This window comes from Bacillus rossius, chromosome 15, assembly GCF_032445375.1.
Source record: "Bacillus rossius redtenbacheri isolate Brsri chromosome 15, Brsri_v3, whole genome shotgun sequence".
Lineage (NCBI taxonomy): Eukaryota > Metazoa > Arthropoda > Insecta > Phasmatodea > Bacillidae > Bacillus > Bacillus rossius.
The window spans coordinates 38,102,179-38,111,164 of record NC_086342.1 but is presented as its reverse complement, the minus strand read 5'-3'; the positions used below and the strand labels follow the sequence as shown (position 1 = coordinate 38,111,164).

The 8,986-nt window shown below is 35.9% G+C and overlaps 1 long non-coding RNA gene across 1 annotated transcript in view; it reads right to left on the bottom strand.

The window, feature by feature from the left end:
* Nucleotides 1–289: 289 nt before the first annotated feature.
* LOC134539376 (uncharacterized) overlaps nucleotides 290–8,986 on the bottom strand; it is a 1,030,613-nt gene continuing 1,021,916 nt past the window's right edge. Inside the window, exon 4 of the long non-coding RNA XR_010076303.1 lies at nucleotides 290–1,910. This is a non-coding gene — a long non-coding RNA (uncharacterized LOC134539376). The remainder of the gene's footprint in view (nucleotides 1,911–8,986) is intronic.

The window sequence follows — 8,986 nt, the reverse complement described above, 5'->3', positions numbered from 1 at the left end:
GTCGGGGGGTCGCTGCGGGCACACCGGGCCGGGCGCGGCCGACACGCGCACCCCGTCCCAGGGCGCCGGCGCGCGCGTGGGGCTGAAGCGGTTCGCGCCGACGGGCGGCGTGGCGTACGGCACCCCCAGGAAGACCTCGACTGCCCCGGAGCCGCGCCGCTGGGGTCTGCCCTCCACGGCCAGCACCACGCCCTGCAGCCGTCCGTAGCGCGTCTGCACGATGCGCGTGCTGAGCGCCGCGCCGCGGGTCATCCCCACCACGTGCAGCAGCAGCAGTGCGGCGAGCAGCATGTCCTAGCCGGCCTCCATCACTGCCGCGCGCCTAGCTCCTTGAGCTGGGCATATCCTCCGTGCCAGCTGTCGCACCTAGCACCCGGTACTACAGTCTCCACCACATGTCCTCTGTTCCACCTAGCACCTGGGACTGCTACAGTCTCCACCACTGTGACCACGAGATGTCCTCTGTTCCATCTAGCTGTGGCACCGAGCACCTGGTACTGCTACAGACTGTGACCACGACATGTCCTCTGTACCACACTATATGTTGCCCTAGTCCTTATAACATCTAGAACTGCTTCTGACCACCACTGTGATCTGTGTACTCACTCTATGGTGCCCTAGTTCCTGTATAACCTAGAACTACTTCAGACACCACCACTGTGAGCTAAACATGGCGGACAAAACTTAGTCTTTAATGTAAGATGAAATATTGAAAAATTCAGCTGTACATGACACTCTATCAAATACGAAATTATGAAACAGGGCTTTCCGTTGCAGCACCTAGCTATGTGTCAGAAAACTTTAAGATGGTTGTAACTGAAGTGTTTGATGCAGGAATGTAATGGGGCTACCTACCACTCTATGAAATGCCCTTGCATCTGCAGCAGGACTATGTATCACACACCTGCATTATGAGCCGAAGATGGCAGGAAAACCACAGTATTTGATACAGTATAAATGTATGGCTATCACATGGTAATTCTATCACTAATAAAGACATCACATTAATGAACCAGGCATGGCACGTCAAGCTGCAGTCTTAGAACGAAGTACCAAAATTAGTTAGCAGACCAAGAAATTTCAACAATAAACTCAACGAAGACACAGCATTGATTAAATTATCGTGGCAGGGCTAACAGTAATGAAAAAAGGACCAATAATGATAGCTTTACCCTACATTCCCTTGTTGCTATAATACATCTCTGAATTAAATATCACTGTGTTCAAGTGAACACTGCGGGTTAATATCAGACCCTTGACACAGGATAATAACCTTACTAACACGCCTTTTAAACCCTTGCCTTTAAAACTGCAAATATGTCAGCATAATCTGTTCTTAAAATATTTCCAAAGGAACCATTTACTACCACAAATATTGAAAAAGACTTTCACAATGCCTTTTATGTAATTTTTCCTGCTGAATTGACATATGTTATACCGCACATTATGCTTACGATCACTATGTGAATGTATCTTACCAATACCTACTCCCTATATATATATATATGGTGATTCAGATATGATTCAGTCTTGGTAAATGTGCTGAACATCCACCACATCTAAAACAACTCGCTGACCTTCCATCTGACTACTACAGTAGCGACATTGGAAAGTTAAGTGAGAATGACTAATAAAATTCTAGAAGAAATTGGAACCACTAGACTAACTTGCTTGCAAGAGATTCTTTCGTGCCGAAATAAAATTATATCCAGACTACTCCAGCTGAGAAAACATCTATTCTGTACGAAAGTTCTAACAGTCTTGGTGTTTTTGGCGGTTTTGCAAGCAGGAACGGACGTCACTATCATTTAAGTGGGCGTTCCCATGATGTTCGGTCGCACGCGATGTCAAACTTTCAAATAAATTATCTTTGCGATCTTAGTCGATTTCGTCCCCAGCACAAACTGCTCCTGAAACAGAAAACAAAACAGAAAGACATGAATATACGAGGGGAGGTAAGACAATTCATTTAATACACAGCAGTTGTTTCCAAATCTCAATTAGAGAAATGTAATTTTTAAACAAGAAATTACACAAAAAAATACAAAGCTAATTAGGTCAAGTATGAATAAGAGTGAGGTTATTTTTTGTACAAAATACAGTCAGCAGATTAGTGCGATGGGCAGATATTCACATGATTGGCTTTTAAAAGTATTATGACAAACTATTTCTTCAAATAATCTTTGTGCTCGCTTCACTGATAGAAGCGCAAGCACAAATAATAATCCCGAATGTGTAATCAAAAGTGGAAAACTGCTCCGTCATTTTTATTTCCTATGGCTTTACTTATACAACTATGCTGATGGGATCTTCAAATTCATAGGTGCTGTAGTTAAGTAACCAGTAACTAAAATGTACCACACATTTTACTTACGTAATGTAAACAGCTCTTTTCCTAGTTATTTATTTATGTGATTTAATTAATCTGTCATTATATCCCACACAAAATATGAAATATCTAGGTAAAAAAGGCAATAATTTAACTAAACAAATATTTAAATAAATAAAACTTTAGGAAAAAAGTCCACCGTCTTAAAATAAAATAAAATAATTTCTTAAAACATATGTATACCAGACGTTTATAATACAAACATGAAGTAAGTAATGGTTACATTATAAAAAGTTTATTTTAAGACACACATTAAATACTTGTAATATTTATGTACTATAATGTTAAATCATTAACTTTATCACTTTACAATTTTTATAGTTTCTATTAAGTAAAATAATTCTTCTAGAGAGTTGGAACGGTGTTCTAATAAAACATGTTTTAGTGTCTTTCCGCATTAATTTTTTTGCAAAACATTGTAAAGTTTTATGCCCATGAAGTTCGATCCTTTAAAAAACGCCGAGTGTTATGATCTGCTGTTCCAAATTTTTTAGACTATCTGGTTTTTTTTAATACATGTAGTATTTTATAAAATTTAGTTTTTCATAATGAAGGAAAATAATTATTCTTGGACTGCAATCATTTGTAACATTCACGATTTTTGACGAATTATTTTTGCACTTCAACATGGTTCTGGAAGAAACTGAATACTGTTACACATACTCTCTCCTGATTACTTGAATAACTTAAATGTATCCTTTAAAATTACTTTGGGAGACTGGTGGATCTTTTAGTTTCAAAAGTTAAAATAATGACTCGATTTCGTTTATATATAAGTACATCTATGTTTATTTAACTCTTAATTACTTTCACATTAAAATAATAACATTTGATAAATTGATTGACAAATAAAGTTAAATTATTAAATTATTTTGGAATATATTAAAATTACATCATTTAAAGAATGGGCCGGCCCTAATTAGAAAATTACCATTAAGTTTCATTGGACATAATTCAAACAGAATCAGAGACAATAAACAGGTTAAGGTTTACAATCCCGGAGATATCGCTTAGAGCGATTAAAGTCCCAAAAGAAAATGTGTTGGTGTTCCGATCTTTTCAACTTCGTGATCTGATGGTTATTCTGAAGACATAAAAAAACTGGAGGACTGAGTTTTTACGTTCGCTGGCCGAAGTTGAGCTGTTAACATGGCGTCGGGGCTCCTTAGTCTTCATGCTTGCTGGAGGGAGGACTCGAGGGGGGTGTAGGTAGGTGAACATTGGGCCCTTGGAGCCTGTCTGCGAACAAGCCCGAATCAAACATGATCAGAACCGGTTCACAGACCTTTAGCAAAATAGGCAGAGAATGCCCACTAAAAACGATGATGAGGTTGGTGGTACTGGCCGATGTCAGCGCGACCTACTGAGGGGTGTCCGAAACAAGTAGAGATCGACTCGCATATCCATCACGCGAGATGCATAGAACTTATGGAGGGGACTAGTGCAGCGCTCTGGTGGCCTGGAAATGAACTACGGGGCACTGTTCGTTGCGTGAGGTGCCAGGGGGCAGGCATTTGGCGGGCGTTCAAACACCCGGGGAAAGTAACTCGCAACTCCGCCACGAGAGGGCAGAGGCGGTACATTCGAAGACTGATGGGTGTCCTTGAGGTTAGGCCGTGATTGGTGATCGGCCGGTGAACTGGGCCTGGTTCCCTGGAAAGGCTGGAGAGAGGGGGTGGGTGGGAACTGCGTTGCTGTGGGAATTTCTCTCGGCAGAGGCCTGCGAGGTGCCGAGGGCTCGAGTGAAATGACTTGCTCGTGTCTGAAATCGCTCGCGTAAGACTGGCTCTCAGAACCTAGCTGCTCTGATAGCTTGCAGGTCATAGCAGTTCTTGTCACGGCACCAAGGTGGAGATAAAATGAGTGCACAGTATGACTCCCACTGACTCGGCAAAAATCAGATTTACCTCTGGGAACAGCTTTGGGGAGACTGGCCTGACAAAGATTAAATGGGAGTGTACAGAAGGTGGAAAAAGTTTAAGTTTTTGCAGCAAAAAATGACTGGCAAAATAATTTTTCAAAATTCAAGTATAGAAAAAAAAACCTAATTGGCGGCACAATACACATCAAAATGTGTATGAAGTAATTTAACTACGCAGTACTTGCTAAAATAACGCAAATCTGTATATTTACTACGAAAAGTAAATATGTTTAGAATAAAGAAGGCGTATGGACAAACTCCGTGGATAATAAATTAAGGTTACCTTAAAACTGTCTCTAGCTTGGAAGGCGTCATAAAACTGGTAGTAACGTCATTCCAGTGAAAAGAGAGTGGTTATTAGCATTTATTTTAATACATGGAGTAGTATTATATCAAGCTAAGGTACCTTTGACATCGAGGTGCTGACAATTTTGTCACCACCAACAGTTACCATTCGGCATTGTTCAGAGTCTTTATCGCTAAGTTTCTGAATACACTGGTTGAAGGTGTGGTGGCAGTGATGCAATAGAAGGTTTAGTGACAGGTCGATTCTTTAATGGTTTTCCATTGTCTTCCGTGGCATGAAAGCAACTAAGTAATATAAAACAGCTAATGCTCTAACAGCCTGAGAATGAACCAAATATAGATATAGACCAGTATACGTGACCACTGGACTGTGATGCCGTGGATTGGAATGATAACCTGTACCATCCATCAATAACAGCAGAAAATAAGCACGCTTAAACATTTTTTAAGGTCGAGGGACAGGATGGTCTTTTGTTAAAGTGTACTGAGAGTATATTTTGATTCATATAACCACAAATTAATTTAATCCCATTTATTTTGACCTAAAATTTTTAAATTTAATATAATAAGAATGATAAACGAATAAAAATATAAAGTATAATTCTTTAACTCAACACAATTACAATTAACGTGTATAAAGCAAATCACAAAAAAGTTTGTAACAATCAATTAATATTTTATGAATATAAAAAGATATATATTTTTCAGACAAATATGTTCCCTGCAGGGATAAACAAACATTCCCAGAATATTTCAGTCGATGGTGGACATAAATATTTTTTAATAGTTTCTGTATATACAAAAAATGTGGTCCTTTTCAACTACATAGGCTAGGTGGTAGTATTTGAATTGCTGGCGTTTTTTTAGTCAAATATTTCTCTTCAATTATTTTTCCTAGAAAAACACATATTTCGAATACTAAGTGTTTAATTATTAAAGAATTTGGTTTGAAAGAAATTTGTAATTAAGTACTGTTTTCTTAAATTGAATCGTGAGAACTCTAAACATTAATTTCTTAAAATTAGTATGCATTACATATTAAAGTGATGTTTAGGACGGAGGAAGATAGAGGGAGGGAGAGAGTGATTAAGGGGAAGAGGAAGGGAGAGGGATATATAGAGATAGAGTTAGGTATAGAGAGAGCTATACAGATAGAGATAGAGAGATTTAGAGAGTTAAAGAAAGGTATAGAGATACAGCGGGATAGAGAGACACTCACACACACGCTGTTTATGTATTCCTACTTTTAACAATTGGGAAAAAAAATTCAAGAGGCATTGTTTTGCATGCCGAGAATTAGTAAGTTTCTATAAATAAAAATCAAGTGCAGTGCGTTAGTCTCGCAAATACTTGAAAATGGCTCGATCGGTTTTAATAATAATTTTTTTTTGTTCGCCTCAATATTGGGGTGGTTTAGGAAAACAGAAAATTAGGAAAAACCTTAAGAAACAGGCGAAATAATGGAAAAAAGTCGAAATTGGTAATTTTGTATAGGAATTACCACTTCCGATTACATTCAATAGATGACGTACATGGCGGACCTTTAGTTTGACAGCTGCGCCTTGCATAACTGTTTTCCCTCTATGTGTTTTACATTCCGTGTGATTGTGTGAGATCTATTACATTTAAAAAATTTTTCGTAAAACAAATGTAGTGAATTTTGAGAATAGATTTCTTTAAATCAAATTTATTTACATTTTGCGAACATTCTTTTTGATCAGCTATTCTATTAAAGTAAACTGACTTTGCAGGCTTAATTCAAATGATTTTTTTTTTTTTTTAAACTCGAGGAATACGTTTGAGGTTAATAACAAGTTGTTAAGTTCTCAAGGTAAGTTCGACAGATTATGAAAACAATTCCGTGTTGTTGTAGAGTGTTCATTACAATGCCAAGGAGAGGACGAGCTGACATAGGTCGTCAAAGTCATCTAAATGCGCTGCGAGCTACTTCATACCGCACTGACGACCTCTGAAGTTTGCGGAATTAACTTGGAGTTTCCGTGTTTCGCGAATGAACAACTGTTAAGTCGCGTGTTCGCGTGTCGGAAAGCCATCATCTTTGTTTATTTACGTGCCGGAAAACAAAACTAACTATGTTGTTTACCAGAAAGTTTTGCATTCAATGTAAACTGCATTTATCTTCCGTGTAAATAAAATCCATTGAATTCATTTGAATTACAAAATAGTTTAATTTAATAAACAAACAAAACCTAAACCGTACACGATGTGGCTAAAATTCTCGAACTCAATGAATTTGAGTTTGGAAGGTTGATAAGGATTGATAATCACTTATGAAGAGTTAGAATCAAATTAATTTTAGGTGGTACAATGTTCACTGGGTCATGTAGTATGCAATAAAAATTGAAACCTGTAACATCAAAAAAAAAAAAAAAAAAAGGTTTGTATGTGGAGGGACAAAAAGTTTTTTTTTTTTTTTTTTAACTGTTGCGAGTATATTTTTGATTCATTGAACTAAAATTTAATTAAATCCTATTTATTTTGACAAACATGTTTTAAAATTAATAATAATGATAATAAAAAAATTATAAAGTATTATTTCTTTAAATTCACGCAATTACAATTAACGTGCATAAATCACTTCACAAATAATTTATTCATACCTTGAATTTTGTGATAAATGTGATTTCAAATGCATTTTGTGATAAATGTGAATGCAAAATTAATTACATTGAAGAAGTTTTCAACCAAATATTTACTGTATATTTTAGTATAAAAATACACATTTTCGCTGATTAAAACCATACTACATAATTTTAAACACTATTTATTTAAATAATTAAATTAAATAAACATGCAAAGCAATTACTAATTATAACACACCTAATAAAAATCTATTTTGTACTTATTTAATTCGAAAAATCCAATGAAAGACCTCATCTTTAACTAGGATTGTCTGTTCTCTCAGATTCCAGAAATTCCAATAGCAGAAAGCTTCGCACAAAGGCCAGAAAATTAAAGTCATGTAGGCCCTATAAAATATTTCCTGTTTGTGTATATACATAATTTTTATTAAATGACGTAATTATATTTATTAGTCTCAAATTCGAATATAGATCTCAAGATTCTGCCATGAAAGTGTAGGTATAAAAGCAAAAATCATAGTAGGTATAAGTTTAAAAAGAAATATTCATGAAAATTATGTTATCGAAACAAAAAGATTATTAACAGCCAATAAATGTCCCCTGAGGTGATTAAACAACATTCCCAGACAATTGTAGATTCTGAAGATATCAATAATGTAGTCTTTGTAAACAACACAAATGCTAGTGTTTAAATTTCCAACGTTCTGTTGGCCAAATATTTATCTTCGAATCTTTTTCCCAGAATATCAAATCCATCGAGTACTAAGTAATGGATATTGTGCGAGTATTCGGAAATTTGGTTTGCCCATTCACGCACTGTAAATGTTTTAATTTTTGTAAATGGAACAAAATATTCTTGTCAAATTACAGATATTTGTGAATTTGGACATTTACATAAAAACAAATGTATCACTAAACAATAGATTTTGCAGTAATACTGGGCTCTGATTATTGCTCGGGAATGTATGCTCCGTATTGAGCCAGGACCTAAAATGGTTAAAAAAATTATTTGTAAACCGTTCCCTGAATATCAAAAGTTTTTGCTTGATTGAAACTGCAATTAAAAATAATTTTGTGCGCCAATTTTCTTAATATTATCTCGAAAGACGTATTTCAAACATGCGAAAACAAAAAAAAACATGTGTTGTATAAAACTAGAATATATTTCTTGTAGCATTACTAATTCTTTTGCGACACAAAGAAATCTTTTGTTGAAGTAGAGAAATATTTTTTGATGTGACAACGTCTAATAAATCGATGAACGCCGGCTGCACACACGAAAAAGAATCCCGTTACGCACATTGTTCCGTTACGCGGTGTCCCGTTACGCTCATTGTTCCGTTACGCGGTGTCTTGTTACGCTCATTATTCCTTTACGCTGTGTTCCGTTACGCTGTCTGCGAGTGCAGTAATAATAGGTTATGTTACAATTGGCTAAAAAATTATGGTGATTCATACAATTGATGATAGATATTTGATTACAGTTTATTTATATGAAACTTGTTCATAATTATATTTAAACTTTATAACTAAACGCCAGTTTTTAAAATTAATTACAAGTCATCTACTCGTGAACTGTTTCGTCGACTGTTTATAAAGTGAAGTGAAAAGTTAATGTTGTTTTCATTGCTTATTACAACAACAATTTCGGCAATAAAGGTTAATTATTCTTGCATTTTAAAAATCTGATTACTAGTATAATTTCAAGTATTTATTCTTTTATTATTAAAATAAAAATGATTCAATTTTATTCATAAAAGTACGCAA